This window comes from Podarcis raffonei, chromosome 5 (assembly GCF_027172205.1).
Source record: "Podarcis raffonei isolate rPodRaf1 chromosome 5, rPodRaf1.pri, whole genome shotgun sequence".
Taxonomy (NCBI): Eukaryota; Metazoa; Chordata; class Lepidosauria; order Squamata; family Lacertidae; genus Podarcis; species Podarcis raffonei.
In genome coordinates this window covers 36,277,267-36,294,230 of record NC_070606.1, presented here as the reverse complement: position 1 = coordinate 36,294,230, position 16,964 = coordinate 36,277,267, and the positions used below count along the sequence as shown (strand labels likewise).

Below are 16,964 nucleotides of genomic sequence, written 5' to 3'. Positions count from 1 at the left end.
CGCTGAAAAGTGATTGAGGTAGTTGAAATTTGGCACAGATACTGTTTTAACTCACCTTTGCCTCCTATCATCACAGCAACTGGCACAGAGGCACAGGAATGCTGCGATGTGAGTTCTAAATAAGTATTGGATTGGGGAAGAGGACATTTGTAGTGCTGCCCAGGAATAAAAAATTAGACAAAAAAATATACATTGGACTTTTGTCCAATCCTCAAGATTGTGTGCGGGTGGGGTATATGAGGAGAATTCCAGCAGCAACCAAACACATGTTTGCAAAATTAAATTTGTATTTCCTGGTATTATAGAATGTATGTAAGAAAAATATATATGAAACAATGTCATTGAGTGAGAAATTAGTGAAAAAGTTCTTCTTGCTTGGTAGGAGACAAATGAAAGGCAAGACAGCAACAAATTGAAAGGATGGGTGACACTATGACTTCAAGGAGCAAGATAGGTAAGGCAGTTCCATTTCTTTATTTTTAAAAAGTACATGTGTAAAGTATCACACCAGAGAGAAAAAGACTGGTGCTGTTTAATTCATGCAGGCATGTCTTCTTAGCCCAGTTTCAAGTCACCAACTATCTGCACAGTTGAGTATGTTCTTTCAGAGGCCATGTTTCTGAATTAAGAAGAGGTTTTCCCCCACCATGTGTGACATCTGATTAAATATTTGTTTCAAATACTTGTTTGTACTGTTCATGATAAAATAAAAAGCTTTAATTGCATGGAAGAAAACTCTGATGTCATATACTTAAGATGTTAAATTTGTTCCTGCTAGGGTGTTACAGTAGCCAGTTTAGGAAATAGTATAGATAGCTGTATTAGTACTATGCAAGAGTTGTCTAAAAGCACCTTGCAAAGTTCAAATCTTAATCTGGCTATTTCACACATTTTATAGTAGTTTGGTTTTTTTTAGTGTGCATTTAGAATATACATTCATACCTTGGAGGTCCATTCAACTTCCAAATTGTTCAAAAATCAGAGCACAGCTTCTGAAGCCGCACAAGCCCTGTTGGATGTCTGAGGTCCAAAAATAGTTTGGAAACTGGAACAGTCACTTCCGGGTTTGCGACGTTCGGTAGCCAAAACATTTTGACTGACAAGGCGTTTGAAAACCAAGGTACGACTGTATTTTTTTTTTCCACCTTCAAAGTTCATACTATCCGGTTTGTTTTTACAAATACTTTGAAATCAAAATTGCAATGTAGTTTGGTTCATGTGTAAGTGATCCTTTCATTTGCAATATCTGGGGAAACTTTGAAGCCAAGTTTTTTTTTTTATAAAAAAAAGCATGTGAAATGTGTTTTGTTGTAAAGTCTAGATAGAGGGAGGGGATCTCTGGATTTTGGCAAAACAAGAAAGCTTACATTCCTAAGAAATGCTGATAATTTTTTTTTTTTAAAGCCCAACAACTTGCAGTTATCACTGTACTGCATCAGTCATCCCTGAAGGTAAAATCTCTTGCATTCTTTCACCTTTCCCATGTACTTTTGCAAGCACCATCAAATCTCTCCCACATACAGACATCTGTGTTTGTGTGTGTGTCTGTGTGCAAACACAGGCTAAAGTACTAAAAGTGAGCACATGAAGTAACATCAGCTTGACTAACAATGTGGGATATAAGATTTTCCTGCAAGTTTCAATTCGTATTTTAACGGTCCTGAAATTTGCATTATGAAGGGAGGTATATAAATGTGCTAAATAAATATTTTGTGCATTGTTTTGAATAGCTTTCCAAATATGTATTCTAGTGGCTGACAATCTTTTTTTGTAAAGGTTCTCGCCCGCTTCATATCAGGGATGTCCAGCTTCCAAGAGACTGCGATCTACTCCCACTATAAAAAAGTGGCAATGATCTACCCATTGGTTGAGCTTTTTTAGGGGAGCCTTTATCAAAGTTGTTGAGCTTTTTGGGGAGAGGAACACCCACATTTGTTGAGCTTCTTCGAGGGAGGCTTCAGCAAAGTTGAGGTTTTTTCTCCCCCCCGCTGATACTCCTGCAGGTCCTGAATCAAGTTTGCCACTTTACAGTTTACTTCCATAGATTATTTATTGACTGTGTGGATGTGGCTAATCTTCTACTATTCCCTCTTATTTTCTTTTTCATGGAAAGAAAATAAGAGGGAATAGTATATTTAAAGCAAGGTTGCTGTTAAGCTATAATGCTACTGTCTCAGCCAGCATGGCAAATCAGGAATTTTGTAGTTAAGCACTATGTTAGCTACTCCTCAGCTAGCCCATGAACTATAAGTAACCACTCAGAGATCTATATCTGATACGAGATTGCAGAATGTACTCCATGCTTTTGAGGTTCAGAGTGCAAAGAAGCTTATACCATATGTAGAATTTGCTAATCTTTCTGCCTTCATCAATCAATCTCTTTGTTATGGTCAATGACCAGCATTATTCTTAGAACATAAACTCTAGGGGAGAATATAAATCTTTTTATCATGGCTAATCTTTTGACTTTGTCCTGTCCACAGTCCACATAACACACGTTCTGCGTTGGTGATGTAGATGGCAATTCTTATGGAAAGGCAGTGGCACTGAGGCAGGAGAAAGAGGCAATGCCTGCCCTTTCTGTTTAATCCTGTGCAGACTTGAACTGCATTTTGCGTGGGAAATGTTAAAACTCAGCAAGTACACTTGCCTTGTTTCTCCTTCCTATTTTGATTCAAGAATTAATTTTACACTTCCATTTAATTTTTGTGACATTGCATTTCAAGAGTTCCTTCCTCTAGCGGCACCGCTAGCAGAGGGACTCAGCAGCGGTGACGCTTTCACCAGCGATATATCGCTGAGGGAAACTGCCCACTCTGCCCTCACATGGCTAGGTGTGGATAGAGCTTGTTCCTCCCTCTGCATCTTTAGAGTGCTTGACTGAGGGGAGTTGCGGTTGCCGCTCCCTGCAGCGAGCAGTTAAAGGAGCCCCGATGATCTTGCCGTTCACGTGCCAGTGGCGAGAGCACCGGGGCTGTCTCAGTCGGGGGGGGGGGGGAGTTCCCTCCCCACAACTGAGAGGCACAAACAAGCTGCATTGTCCCAGCCCGTGAGCCTGGGTGAGACTGCCTCAGCTCTTGAGGTGAGAGCTGGGGCAGTTTTACCTGATGTCTCGCGGACAGAGGCCAATGCATCTTGTCTTTTCAGCATTGCGATATATTGCCAAACTGCAGTGTTTAGCTGGTGATACACTGCGATGTTGAAAATCATCGCCCAGCCCTACTGTGCATATTACCTGTGCATACTTACATTACCCCATTTAAGTCAGTGGGGCTTACTTTTCTATAGACATGCATTGAATTGTAGTTCTGGTTTATTCCTTCCCCCCATGTTACCATACTAAATGATTTTCTATGAATGTTAGTTATTTGTTGCCTGGCTGAAGTTGCTTTGATATTCTCTCTGACCACACATGAAACAATTTCTACCTTTATGTGTGTGTGTTTACTTGCAGTTTTTTCATTCTTATTTAGGAACGTGTGCTGGCACTTTGATTATTTACACCAGGGGTGTCTAACTCAAATTCATCGGGGGCTGCATCAGCAGTTTGGTCACCCTCAAAGGGCCGGTTGTATCTGTAGGACTTACAGTACAGGAGAGAAGGGTTCAGGCAGCCGTTGGATCTGTCACATCACAGGATGGCATGCTCTCAATATAAAAACAAGTGGAGGTTTCCTGAATGCATGTAAAGTGGAGGTTTCCTGTGTAGAATGGCCGGCGCAGCTAGAGAACAGACGTTCTCTGGCTTGTAGGCTGCCGCGTATGCGCTGAAGAGGCGGCTTTCTTGTGTAAAAAAAAAAAAAGCGAGAATAAAAGGTGAAGGCTGGCGGCAGCTACACAGGCCACATGATGAGGTCTGGCGGGCCGGATTCGGCCCGCGGGCCTTGTGTTTGACACCCGTGATTTACACCATGTGTTGTTTTTTACTTCTTGACTCTTGCTCTTTCTTACCTCTTCTGCTGACTCTTTTAAGTGCTAATATTTTTAGCAGTAGTTGTTGCACCATTGGTAAGCTACCAACCGTGGTAACTTCCGTTGAGAATGTTTACTTGAGCAGAACCACCTGCTTCAGGTGGGCAAAGCGCAAGAGGCAGAACTCTGCCCACCTCACCACTTCCACTGCTGCTGGAACGCCCCTTCTTGCTGGCAAGAGGGAGGCGTTTCAGCATGCAGCATTGCTGCTAGTCTTCCCTCACCCAAGGTGGAAAAGTTGAGAGGCAACACTTTGAGGAACACCCCAATGCTTGCCGAGCTCAGTGAGAGCTGGGACATTTCAATGTTGGTGGGAAAGTAGGAGGGGGCAGGAGGCGGTAATTCCTGTTTCGCCTCAAGTGGTGAAATGGGATGGGTCATGCCTGAGAACCACAGTAGTTATTGGGGACAGCTGTTATATTTGGAGTGTTGCATTGGAGAAGTGTTTCTAAGACCAGCGGTAAGTGTGTATCAGTAGTGGCAAAGGGACATTGAATGGCAGTCAGACTTTGTTACAGGTGTTAACTAGTAGCAGGTAGCAACTGCAACTACAGTAGTAGCATTACAATATGAATTGGTCTATAAGTTCTTATACTGTCAAAAAGATCAGATTGGCACAGTACAGTCCCTTGACCTCTGATGTGTCTCTGTTAAGGGAAAGGGAAAGGTAAAAGGACCCCTGACCATTAGGTCCAGTCACAGATGACTCTGGGGTTGCGGCGCTCATCTCGCTTTATTGACCGAGGGAGCCGGCATACAGTTTCCAGGTCATGTGGCCAGCATGACTAAGCCACTTCTGGAGAACCAGAGCAGCGCACGGAAATGCCGTTTACCTTCCCACCGGAGTGGTACCTTTTTATCTACTTGCACTTTGAAGTGCTTTCGAACTGCTAGGTTGGCAGGAGCAGGGACCGAGCAACGGGAGCTCACCCCATTGCGGGGATTCAAACCGCCGACCTTCTGATCGGCAAGTCCTAGGCTCTGTGGTTTAACCCACACCGCCACCCGTGTCCCGTGTTCTGTTAAGGGAACTTGGGTTTAAAAGATCAGTTTTAGAAACCTCCTTTTCCCTGTAATTGTTTAATATTTTGACAGAGTAATTTGGTAAAAATAGGATTGCCTTTTCTCAGTCCCCCCCCTTAAAATCCACTCTCTGTGATTTTGCACCCTTCTTAAAAGAATTAGCTTTGTTTGTAAAACCAATGAAAACAAAGGCTTTCTTTACAGTAACTGACTGTTGTGTTTTCAATTTGCAACTTTAGCATCTGCAAATACTTACATAGGTAGGAATTGGAATGAATTTTGGATTGCCCCATTAATATACTTAAGATACTCAAAACTGGAGTTTTGTAACTCAGCTTTAATTATCTAGGTTGCATATACTTTTCAGGAGCAAAAAAGAATTTAAAAGCAATATATTTTAATCCTAAAATTGCCCCACCATTTTTAAGCACTGGAAAACTGAGCTTGCTGAATACCACCACACTCAACATACCATGTAATCTACATTCTCTTGGCACACCCTTCCTCATTCTCTGATCTGTGAAAGCTGCAGTGAAATAAATCTAGCATTTGTGAATGGCGATAGGCTTAAAGTTCTCTCTAACGGTACATAGTTCCTCCCACATAAGTTACAGGCTTCCTCCAGATGAACCGAATTCCCCAGTAAAGTCTTCTCCTCCGCCTCTTTTTCTTAAAATCTACTGATGTCGCGCTTTGTACACATTGTATGGAGAAATGCAGCTGGAGGGGGGGAAACGTGAGTGTTTTATTTAAGAGCTTTATCTAGGCATGTATGACTTGGTCTGTTGTGGCGTTGCTGCTCTCTGTGTGACTTTCAGTGAAGTTCCGACTCTTTTCTTTTTCCTTATGATTTCATGTAATCGTAGCCTCCCCTTACTCTCTGATCACACAGCATGGGGGAGTTCTCACTAAGGCAGGGAAGTAGCAGTTCTCAAATGTGAGCACTCTGAAGCCAGTCTGCCAAAGTGCCTCTTGCACTTGCACATGGCAAAGGCAGCGGTTAAAGAAAACAAGGAACCAAATTTTCTCACTTGAAATAGGGATAATGATTGCAGTGTTGTATTTCACTGTGTGGACGTGCCGATTGGTTGCTTAGAAATTGTGATAAATTGAAAAGCAAATTAAAACCTACTTAAGACTTAACAATATTGTTCTACACCAGGGGTCAGCAACCTTTTTCAGCCGTGGGCCGGTCCACCGTCCCTCAGACCATGTGGTGGGCTGGACTATATTTTGAAGAGGAAAAAAATGAACAAATTCCTATGACCCACAAATAACCTAGAGATGCCTTTTAAATAAAAGTACACATTCTACTAATGTGAAAACACACTGATTCCAGGACCGTCTGCGGGCTGGATTGAGATGATGATTGGGCCGCATCCGGTCCCCGGGCCTTAGGTTACCTACCTCTGTTCTCTACCATTGTATGTTTTAGAATATAGAAGTTGCCATCACTGTTTCTCTTTAGGGTGCACTTTCTGTATCATTACAATAGTGGGCAATTTCAAAAGCGAACAGGTTTCAGGGTCCATTGTACTGGCTGTTTAATGGGCACTTTTGTCGGCGTGTTTCTTTCATCCAGGTTTCCGTAACAAAGCTGTCTTCATTATCTGGGTCAGCTGTAATCTCTGTATAAAGGATTCCAGCCAAGGGTGCCCTAATACTTTAGTAGTTAACTTGTTTAGGACTGTGCTGTGTCTTTAATAGTCACTTGGTGACTCACGGCATAATAGGATTATGCCATGGCACAATTGTATTTTTAGCATCTTCAAATGCAGTGTAGGTGTTGGGATCTGAGGAACGGCCAACACTTTAGCAATGGATCACAGTCTGTGAACTTCAGACTAGTGTATGAGGTTCATTGTCTCCATGGTTGACTAAACAATTTAGGTAGTATTAGGAATTCCTGATGGGAATTCTCCACTTACTGCAGCTACATATATTTTGTAAGTGAAATGAACACTAGCAAATGCAATTTTAGTACTCCAAAGTGCCTTGAGTCTATTACGTTTCTGCATAGTGTCTTGCTGAATTTGAAGATATTGCAGGAAAAATGCTGTTCAGCAGTGGCTGCTTTATGAGTAACAGGCAAAATCTCCATCTAGAAACACTAAAAATATCAATAGACGTTGAATGTAACTTTAGGTAAAACCATAGTAAATTTGCTTTCCCCAAACATTTTAGAGATCTTGCTCATCTTTTGAAGAAGGCTTGAGTACTGGACTGGTTGAACATAAGGAGAGATTATGAAGTGAGGTAGTCTTTATAGCTAAACATTAGTAAAATAGTCTTAAAAGATTTAACACTTTTTTCAGACAGGAGTGCATGCACAATATGGATCCCCTGTGACGAGTGGGAACTGTGCTGGTTGAGCTCGATGTATGATGAACCTTTCCTTCTGTGTTGCCATGAAAAGGAAGAAATGCATCCTCAAAAAAGTCAAAAGAGGGCACAGAACTATGTAAAATGTGCATGTGCTAATTTACAGGTACATACACAAATTTAGAAAGAATTACTATACGTAGAAATATTATATACCTTGCCAATAGCAAATAATAAGACTGAACAAGTGACCACTGTGTCTTTCTCGGTCTGATGTCCTGATGTTAGCTGTTAATGGGAAAATTCAGGGGCTTTGCTCTCCCCTTTGAAAGTTATTTGTCTGTTAAACTGGACTTGGACTGGACAGCCCTCCCAACAGAGGACTGTCATCTGTAGTGTAGGACACTTGGTCACTGTGGGGCCAACACATTGGAGGCTCAAGGGGGGGGGGAACAGCAAAACTATTCAGGTTCACATAAAGTATTATGCTAAAGTCAAAAGAGCCAGGACAAATCTGAAGTCTCCAGTTGTTGTTTTTAAAGAGAGTGGAAATAGGCTGTGCTATGTTCTTAATCTTTAGCATTTCAGATGCCACTCCCAGAAACCCACAGGGCAATGTCTTCAGGATAATTTGTAGGCAGTGATGTAATTAGAAGCAGCCATAGTTGTTGTCTCAGAGAAGCACCACACAGTCTGCCCTTTTGCAACTCCCCCCATACTGTCCACATGACTGACATCTGCTCCTGTGCCTATGGCTCATTCTCAGTATCCACAACATATGTGGTGATCTTTTGAAATCACTGCAGTTCCACGTGAGTAGGTAATAAAGATAGTATAACTGGTCGAAGCCGTAATATCTGTTCAGGACCAGCTTCAAGTTACGTAAAAGCACACAATTCAAGCAACTCTAAGCTGCAAAACTAAGCTCAAGTCTTGGCCACAACCCAGAGAACAATGTGACTAGCTAGGAGGCACACACTCTCCTCCCGTCAAACAGCAACAGCAGCACTCTCCCTCCCTCCCCTCTTTCTTTCTTTCTTTCTTTCTTTCTTTCTTTCTTTCTTTCTTTCTTTCTTCCTCCCTCCCTCCCTCCCTCCCTCCCTCCCTCCCGGTCCATGGTAAGCTGCTGTAGAAATTAAAGAGGAAACTCTCTAGTAGGCCAAAACCACTGGTGCTTTCTGGATTGTTGCTCTAGCATGAGTAGAAAGACCTAGCAGCATGTTAGTGCTTTTCAAATTGTGGCTAGAATGGATATTAGGTGACTTGTCTTAATTCTGGAGAGTGTCTCCTGTTGAAAAACAGAATTAAAGTAGTGTGGCTAACGTTTTGCAACCATTTAACACTTGTTTTCTTACACTAGGTAGGAAAATAATCATACCCTGAAGTTGTTGGGAAACTGGCATTGCTAGTTTTTTGGGTTTTTTACTTATACTGTACAAGTGTTAAGATATGATAGCAATATTCAGCCTGTTTTTCTCATGCACGCCAGCCTACAAAGTTGTTTTGCTGAGGGCTGCAGTGTGTTGTTAGTGTAGCTCCCCCTTCTCTTATCATAAGGGTCCATTCAGCCGCGCTGTAATGTTCTGTGATGGAGAATTACTTCTTCTTATATGCACAGAAACAGCCTCTATTTCTCCCTGTTGATTCATCAGATGTATGAAACAGTTTCTGTTATACTCCCACCATTATTGTATGTTTCAAAACCCTTTAAGCACTGCCACCATGTGATCTATGCTTTACTGTTTACAGACATGTTAAACTATAACCCAGTAGCCAAGCAGCTTTGTAAGCAAATCAAAACAACGAAATGTTCTTTATTTATTACCACCCGCAGGGGTAAAATAAGGGCAATACTGCAGTTAAATTTGTCACTAATGCTTGCTTTTATAACGACACTGTTATAATGACAGTTGCTTTCAAATACAGAAATTGAATTAAGATGGATTTGTAAAACGCAGTTCCTAAAAGTGCCAATTATCCATAGTCTCTTTTCCTCAGGCATGCAGCTATCACCACTATCGGGTGCAGATGGCTTCTGCTGGTTTTCCTATCAGCCAGGCTTGCCGGAATTTCTCTCTGTTCAGCTCCAGAAGCTTTCTTGCTATAAACTCTCCCTTCACTGCTCACAGACTTTTCATGGTTTCTCTGCTAATCTTTGGCATAAGCCAGTGAATCAGCTCTTTTGGGGGCAGACTGTACTTCCTGGTTTTCCCTTGCCTCAGTAGCCTCCTGTCCATCCAGAAGCCTTCTGTCTTCTATCCCAGCTTTTTCTTTTTTCTACTCCTTCTGGTCAACACACTCCGAACAGTGGTAGACCCAGTCTGCTTATGTTCCTGCCAGCCCACGCTTCAATCAATCAGATTTGAGTGGCATAGAATTCTTTCTCCTCTGCTTTTCCTGTGTGGCGAACGATCCAGAATTTCTGTCCAGCAGGCCAATTAGAAGCGAGGTTTTACAATTCCTCTAGCTCAGTATAAAAAGAACCCACTTTTCCCAGGCTAGTCTTATGTGACAACCACCAACAGATACTTTGTATTTTGAACTGAACCTTTCGTGTAATCCCACATACATTGTGAATTTATATACACTGCGTATATAAAACAAAACCATGTCCCAATATGTTACAAGGTAAAGTAGCCATAGGGATGCAGGTAGTGCTGTGGTTTAAACCACAGACCTTAGGACTTGCTGATCAGAAGGTCGGCGGTTCGAATCCCTGTGACGGAGTGAGCTCCTGTTGCTTGGTCCCTGCTCCTGCCAACCTAGCAGTTCGAAAGCACGCCAAAGTGCAAGTAGATAAATAGGCAGGAAGGTAAATGGCGTTTCCGTGCGCTGCTCTGGTTCACCAGAAGCGGCTTAGTCATGCTGGCCACATGACCCGGCAGCTTACGCCGGCTCCCTTGGCCAATAAAGCGAGATGAGCGCCACAACCCCAGAGTCAGTCACGACTGGACCTAATGGTCAGGGGTCCCTTTACCTTTACCTTTAATGTAGCCATAGATACCATGCATTACAGGCAGGGATACATCATAACCTACAGACAGAACAGTGGTGTAATGGAATGGCTTTAGGCATGTGGGTTTGAGATGAAAGTTTCATAGAGGTAAAATTTCCTTGGGAATTTTAAGACAAGACATGGGATTAGGGGAAAAATGCTGGCAAAAGCAGTGTGAATATTTTGTGCTACTTTTGGTTCACCAGTAACTGGACAATTTTGTCAGGTTTTGATATAAGAGAGCTATCTGAATAGGAGTCCCGAAGAAAATGTTGCCTTTTTCTACATACTTGTGCCCTTAAGTAGGCTTCACGTTTGTGGTAGAAGACAACATTCTTCTCTCCTCCTTTTTTTTTTGTCCAGTGCATATACACCAGGTAATGCATACGTGCATTTAAAGATCAATCCAATGTCATTTAGGCTTTTACTGAAAACTCCTTTGTTTGGTTTGTTATTTTGTGTTTGCCCTTGCAATGCAATTCCAGGCATTAAATGCATAAGAGCCAAGCGGGTTGAGTAGAAAAATGGGTAGTTTTAGATCTCAGTTCAAATTCTCATTCAGCCTTGACTTAAATAGATAGGAAATCAATAGCAGTCAGTCTCTCTTCTTCAACTCTGGCTCACCTGGTTCTTGGGGTAAATATTTTAAAACACTCTCCTTCTTGGAAGGGTATTTAAAATGACAAATGTCAGACACTGATATGGATACTTATGGTGAAGAAAATTTCCAGTTAGTATTTTAAAATTACTTGCATTGCATTTTAAAACGGCAGAGGCTGGAAAGTTTGCTGATTGGGTTGTAAAGAAGTAGGAAGTTTGTTTTGCTTGCCATGGTTTTTCTGAATCACCTCTTTGGTTTAGGTTGACAGTTTAGTGTTATTACAGTGACTCACTCTTTTGTATCGCAAACTCCTTTAGCTTCACAATAAACTGTCAAGGAAATTGGTAATGTTATAGTTGGCATCCGTCTGTCTCAAGATACAACTGAGTGCGTCTCTGGGGGTGAAGTCAAACTGCTGCATTAGCTGCAACAAAGTGACCTCTCCGGGGTGCAAGCCTGGGCGGTGTGTATGGAAGTCCTAGGCTGTCAGATGACAATACCCCCAGCCTCACTGATGTGGTCGAAAGCAAAGCAGAGCAATATGTTTGGTATCAGCCTGGAAGAAGGTGTACAAGGCACCATCCAACTGTCTTAGGGAGTCCACTCCAGATTTGTGTAGGATTTACTCCAGGGGTCAGCAAACTTTTTCAGCAGGGGGCCAGTCCACTGTCCCTCAGATCTTGTGGGGGCCCGGACTATATTTTGAAAAAAATAATAATGAACAAATTCCTATGCCCCACAAATAACCCAGAGATGCCTTTTAAATAAAAGCACACATTGTACTCATGTAAAAACACACTGATTCCCGGACTATCCGCGGGCTGGATTTAGAAGGCGATTGGGCTGGATGCGGCCCCCAGGCCTTAGTTTGCCTACCCATGGTTTACCCCTTAGGTTTTTCTTCTCCTGAAGATATCCCACAAGGCAGCATAGATTTAGGATCAGAGATTTCTTTTTCTTAGATGGAAAAGGTTGAGCCTCATCTGCCCCTTACTTCCCTCTACAGCAGGCTTCCTCAACCTCGGCCCTCCAGATGTTTTGAGACTACAATTCCCATCATCCTTGACTTCTGCTCCTGCTAACTAGGGAGTTGTAAGCCAAAAACATCTGGAGGGCCGAGGTTGAGGAAGTCTGCTCTACAGCATGTGAAGAAACTGCTTTCTTGACTGTTGGACCCACTATTGGTCTTGTCCGCTCCATCCGCCAGGGTCTATCTTTGCATACAGGGCATGTCCCTAACTCACTGAGGGTTTGAGACCCATTGGCTACCCTCACCTGGTTTAACCAGCTAGTTGAAGCTGATCCCAGGGTATGGCCACTGTCGCATGCTGACAGTTTCTAGGATCCACAGGTGAGAGCTGAGTGCAGGATGCATAATATAGCAAAAATGGCAAATAACTTGCAACTGTTTCTTATGTCTCCCCTTAAGGCAAAGTGATGTGGCTGAGTGAAGAAAATTTCACTAACTGCATTGCTGCACAGCAGTGAAATGCTTCATCTTGCCCTGTTTATCTTTTGCAGTGAGTTCAGCAAAAGTGAGGGAACAGAATTTCAGCAATCCATAATATGCTTCAAGGTGGCAAAGCACAAAATAAATGTATGCTTCTGAATCCCTGCAGATTTATTCTGATGGCCAGATGCTCTGCGTTTTAATTTGAAAGTAAATCCCACTAAAATCAACAAGGCTTAATCTGAAGTAATTGTACATAGGTTTGCACTATGCAGCCCAATGCTGTGCAGGCTACTTCGTAATGAATTGCTTCAAGGTTCAACATAAATGTACACAGAACTGCAGCCGTAGTATATTTTTTATAAACTGCACTTCAAAAGCAATTTCCCAAAGTCCTCAAAGTGCTTCACGTATAACATCTCAGTAATTCTTATAACAGCATTGGCTTGTTATCTCCAAGTTGTAATGGGTAGCAAAAGGATGAGGCTGATGCTACCAAAGGGTTTGCAAACGAATTCTGATGGATAGCTGCCATTCTGCGACCTACTTCAATAAGATTCCTTTTGCCTGTCTGTGAAAGTGAACCTTTAAGTTATGGTGAAGAAATTAAGCTGTTTCCCTACCACCTGATGCATAAATATGGAATCTCAACCTTTGGATGCCTTCCTGTTTTTCCAGAGTTCTGTGGCTCTCATGAGACAGGAAAAAATTCTATAATTGCATCTAACATCGCTCCTTCTCTTCCCTGTTCTTTCATTTTCCTGTAGCAAAGCTCTTAGGATTCCACCTCACAATTCAAAATTGGGTGACTCTCCATCTCTAGTCTTATCCCTGCTACAGTAACTAAGCATATAGACCAGGCAACACTTTGGGGTAGCCTGTGTACGCATTAGTTTTATAGTGGCATTTCAAGTTGCAGCGACATTTTTTTGCTTCAGAATCATTTTGTTTTGTCACGTTACTACCTTTAAACCTTTTTTATATGAATAAATATCACACTTGCAACAACAGTGTGGTTATTGTTGGCTCCGTGGAGGAGGCACACTAATATCAGGTTCTTATTGGTCTTTGCCATATCTCTTGTAGTAAGCACCACGTTCAAAGCCAATGGTGTTCTGTGTGTGCACAATTGTCGCCAGTAAAGTTCCCAGCAGTAATATTGCTAATTCCCCAAAATTAGCTTTTCTGTGAGTACCTATTTAAGACCTTGGAAACAACTGGATCCAGGTTGCTGACAGAAAGAAGCTTTTAACTGAATGGAAAACATAAAAACAGCTGCTTGCATCATATTCTAGTGTACAGTACACCACAAAATCTAGTCTCTCTACCCCACTTTTGATAACCAATTTCACAACCGATTCTCTTAATCACTAGATTACATTGTAGTGTATTAGTTCTCTGAAAAGTCACACATTAGTTTGGCTGTCATTTATGAAGCAGTTAATAGAAACCGTTATAGGGAAAGATCAGAGCAAACTTTGTGTCTCTTCCAGCACCTGTCTTTGTCTCCTAGGGTTCCTGAAAGTGACCACTTACAGACCAGTTGTTTTGAAAGTAGTCTACAAAGAAATAACACTCTGGCACATTTTTTTTTAATGAATAAAGTATCCACTGATTGTGTTCACAGTAAGCATACACTTTTGCCCTTTTGTCTTTTTAATGCTCTGTAGCCTTACTCAAAGAAATAACTGGCTGTCAGCACATTATTGGCTCAGCCTGGGATAGTTTGAACATTGGTAAAGCCTATTGCAGAATTAATTTGAGTTTTGTTTGAGCTAGCAGATAGATTACAGCATGGTTTATGCATGTCAGATTCTTTTTATTTTACCATGGACAGATTATGCCTAAAAATGCTTCATTGAAATAAATTTTGGGGAAGAGATGTGACATAGGCCACTACAATTTTGGATACATCAGTTTGGCAACTCTGTTGGGCTATATATACAAAAATGTCTGAAATGCACAAGCATGGAAACAAGCATAACAAAATAAGCTAACCATTTTTAGAACTAGTGCTCACCAATTGCATGAGATGCGGTAGAACCAGAAATGCAGGAAGAATAAGAAATGAAACATTTTTGTAAACTACAGCCTATTTATTGCCTATGCAGTCAAGTGCTACACTGCTACCAATGATGCAAATTCTGGAGAGGAGAACTTGCAACAGGAGCAATACTTTAAGTTTAACAGAATGCAATGAAGAAATTATTTTAGCTCCTTACTGATATAAAGGGACCCAGAACCCTAATAAATAGTTAATTGGAAAACCTGCAAGTGACAAAACAAAACAGCAATAATGAAATGAATAATTCCTACATATGTATTACATCAAAGGAATGAATCGGTTTAGTCACTGATCATTCTTTATTCTTGCCTCTATTCCCCTCCTCTTCCACTGCTTTTTATTTCTTTCATTATCTAGATTGTAAGCCCCTTGGGCCAGGGAGTTGTCCTCTAATTCTTTGTAAAGCCAACACACTGCCCTCCAGATGTTGTTGGACTATAACTGCTCATCATCCCTAATTACAAGCCATGCTGGCTGAGGCTGATGGGGGTTGGAGTCCAAAACCATTGGAGGGCACCATATTGGCTACCATTGCTGTACATATGGATGACAGTATGTAACCATATGATTTTTTACTTCTTAAAGCAGAATCTGTCATCAGAATCATGATACCAAATTACATTGGGCCATTTTGGCTAGTTAATCAGACCGTACATTAGCAAGCACAATTTTTCAATGAAAACTTCTGCCTTCTGCTTTATATATTTCCTTGGTTAAACATGTTTACTTTATTTACTTGAATCTACATGAACTTCCAAACAATAGATTGAGTAACAGTGTGTCCTGAGTCCCTACTACAGTGGTACCTCGGGTTAAGAACTTAATTCGTTCCGGAGGTCCGTTCTTAACCTGAAACCGTTCTTAATCTGGAGTACCACTTTAGCTAATGGGGCCTTCCGCTGCCACCGCGCAGCTGTGCGATTTTTGTTCTCATCCTGAAGCAAAGTTCATAACCCGAGGTACTATTTTGGGGTTAGCGGAGTCTGTAACCTGAAGTGTCTGTAACCTGAAGCATCTGTAACCCGAGGTACCACTGTACTGTGTTTATATGGGAACAGGTTCAGTATTGCTGCACCCATTTTTTTCACCCACTCCATTTTTTTCACCCACTCAGTTTCCAAACACATGCTCCCATCTTATGTCTTACTGTTCAACCCAACCTTTCACCTACTTGGATTGCACAGACAATTAATAGGCAGACATCTGTGCTGAATTCTTGAAAAATATTAAACTGTTCCTCTGCCAGCAAGTTAGCCTTGTGCAATCCCTTGTCTCTTGGTATCTCCACTGAAGTTAATACTTTGCTTTATCCAAGATTATTTACCCAGATGTCATTTTTCAGCTAGCATGCTGTTCTAAAGGGAGAAGTAACCAGCATAAGGCTAAACAAATCCCAAAGAAACAGATTTCATTTTGAACTGCCGTAGTCCAAACGACCCCACTATAAAAGACTTGGATTTGCACACACAGGGGTGTTCCAACCCCAAGAATTAGCTTCTTATTCTGCCAAAGAACCTTTTGAAAACCAGAGTTTCTGGAGTCTTTTTCCCCTTGCAATGTGGTTGTGGGGGCTGCTTTGGGGGACTTGATATTTAAAAGTCTCACAATTCACAAAGCTGACTATATTGCCTTATGCATGGGGGTCAGGGAGAGAGAAGGGTTATATGTGTCTCTGTGGGTGGATGTGAAATTCCCTTTTCAGCAACAGTAGGCTGTCTGAGGTTCTTCATGCACTGCCCACATGCTTCCAGGCTTCTCCCCCCCCTCACCTCCAACAGTAGGGCTAGGGACCCGTTTTCATCATGTGTTTTGTTCTCTTCATTGACTTGCAGAAGGGTGAATGTGACTTGCACTTTCAGCCTAAGAACCTCTACTTGAAAGTGCCCTTTAATTCTCTGTGTAAAGGTAAAGTGACCCCTGACTGTTAGGTCCAGTCGCGGACGACTCTGGGGTTGCGGCGCTCATCTTGCTTTATTGGCCGAGGGAGTCAGTGTACAGCTTCCGGGTCATGTGGCCAGCATGACTAAGCTCCTTCTGGCGAACCAGAGCAGTGCACGGAAACGCCGTTTACCTTCCCGCCGGATCGGTACCTATTTATCTACTTGCACTTTGATGTGCTTTTGAACTGCTAGGTTGGCAGGAGCAGGGACTGAGCAACGGGAGCTCACCCCGTCGTGGGGTTTCGAACCGCCGACCTGATCAGAAAGGCCTAGACTCTGTGGTTTAGACCACAGCGCCACTCGCGTCCCAATTCTCTGTGTAATTCACTTTAAAGGAAAGCTATGCTTAAGAATTGCGGCCCAAGGTATTGTTTTCTGATTCTCCCAACAGGTTGCCTGTTGGTACTTATGTGATCTCAAACCATCTTCTCAATAGAGTGATTTTCCCACCCACACCCCGACACTTGCCAGAAGAAATTGATCCGAATGACAATTTCATCATCTCTTTTAATTTTAAGGCATCGCAGGTGGAATCCCTTAACCTCCTGTGGTCCATTGAGATTTCACCAGTGAATAAACCCTTCCCACTTAGGGCA

General features: G+C 42.1%; 1 protein-coding gene across 4 annotated transcripts in view; it reads left to right on the top strand.

The window, feature by feature from the left end:
• The window catches only part of SGMS1 (sphingomyelin synthase 1), a 77,539-nt gene that overhangs the window by 41,086 nt on the left and 19,489 nt on the right, over window positions 1-16,964 (top strand). For 2 of the 4 annotated variants that reach the window (XM_053388619.1, XM_053388620.1), the window contains exon 3: window positions 383-454. The exons of the other annotated variants lie outside the window; for them this stretch is intronic. The gene's annotated coding sequence lies outside the window, so the exon portion shown is untranslated. The remainder of the gene's footprint in view (window positions 1-382; window positions 455-16,964) is intronic. 4 annotated transcript variants of the gene reach the window in all.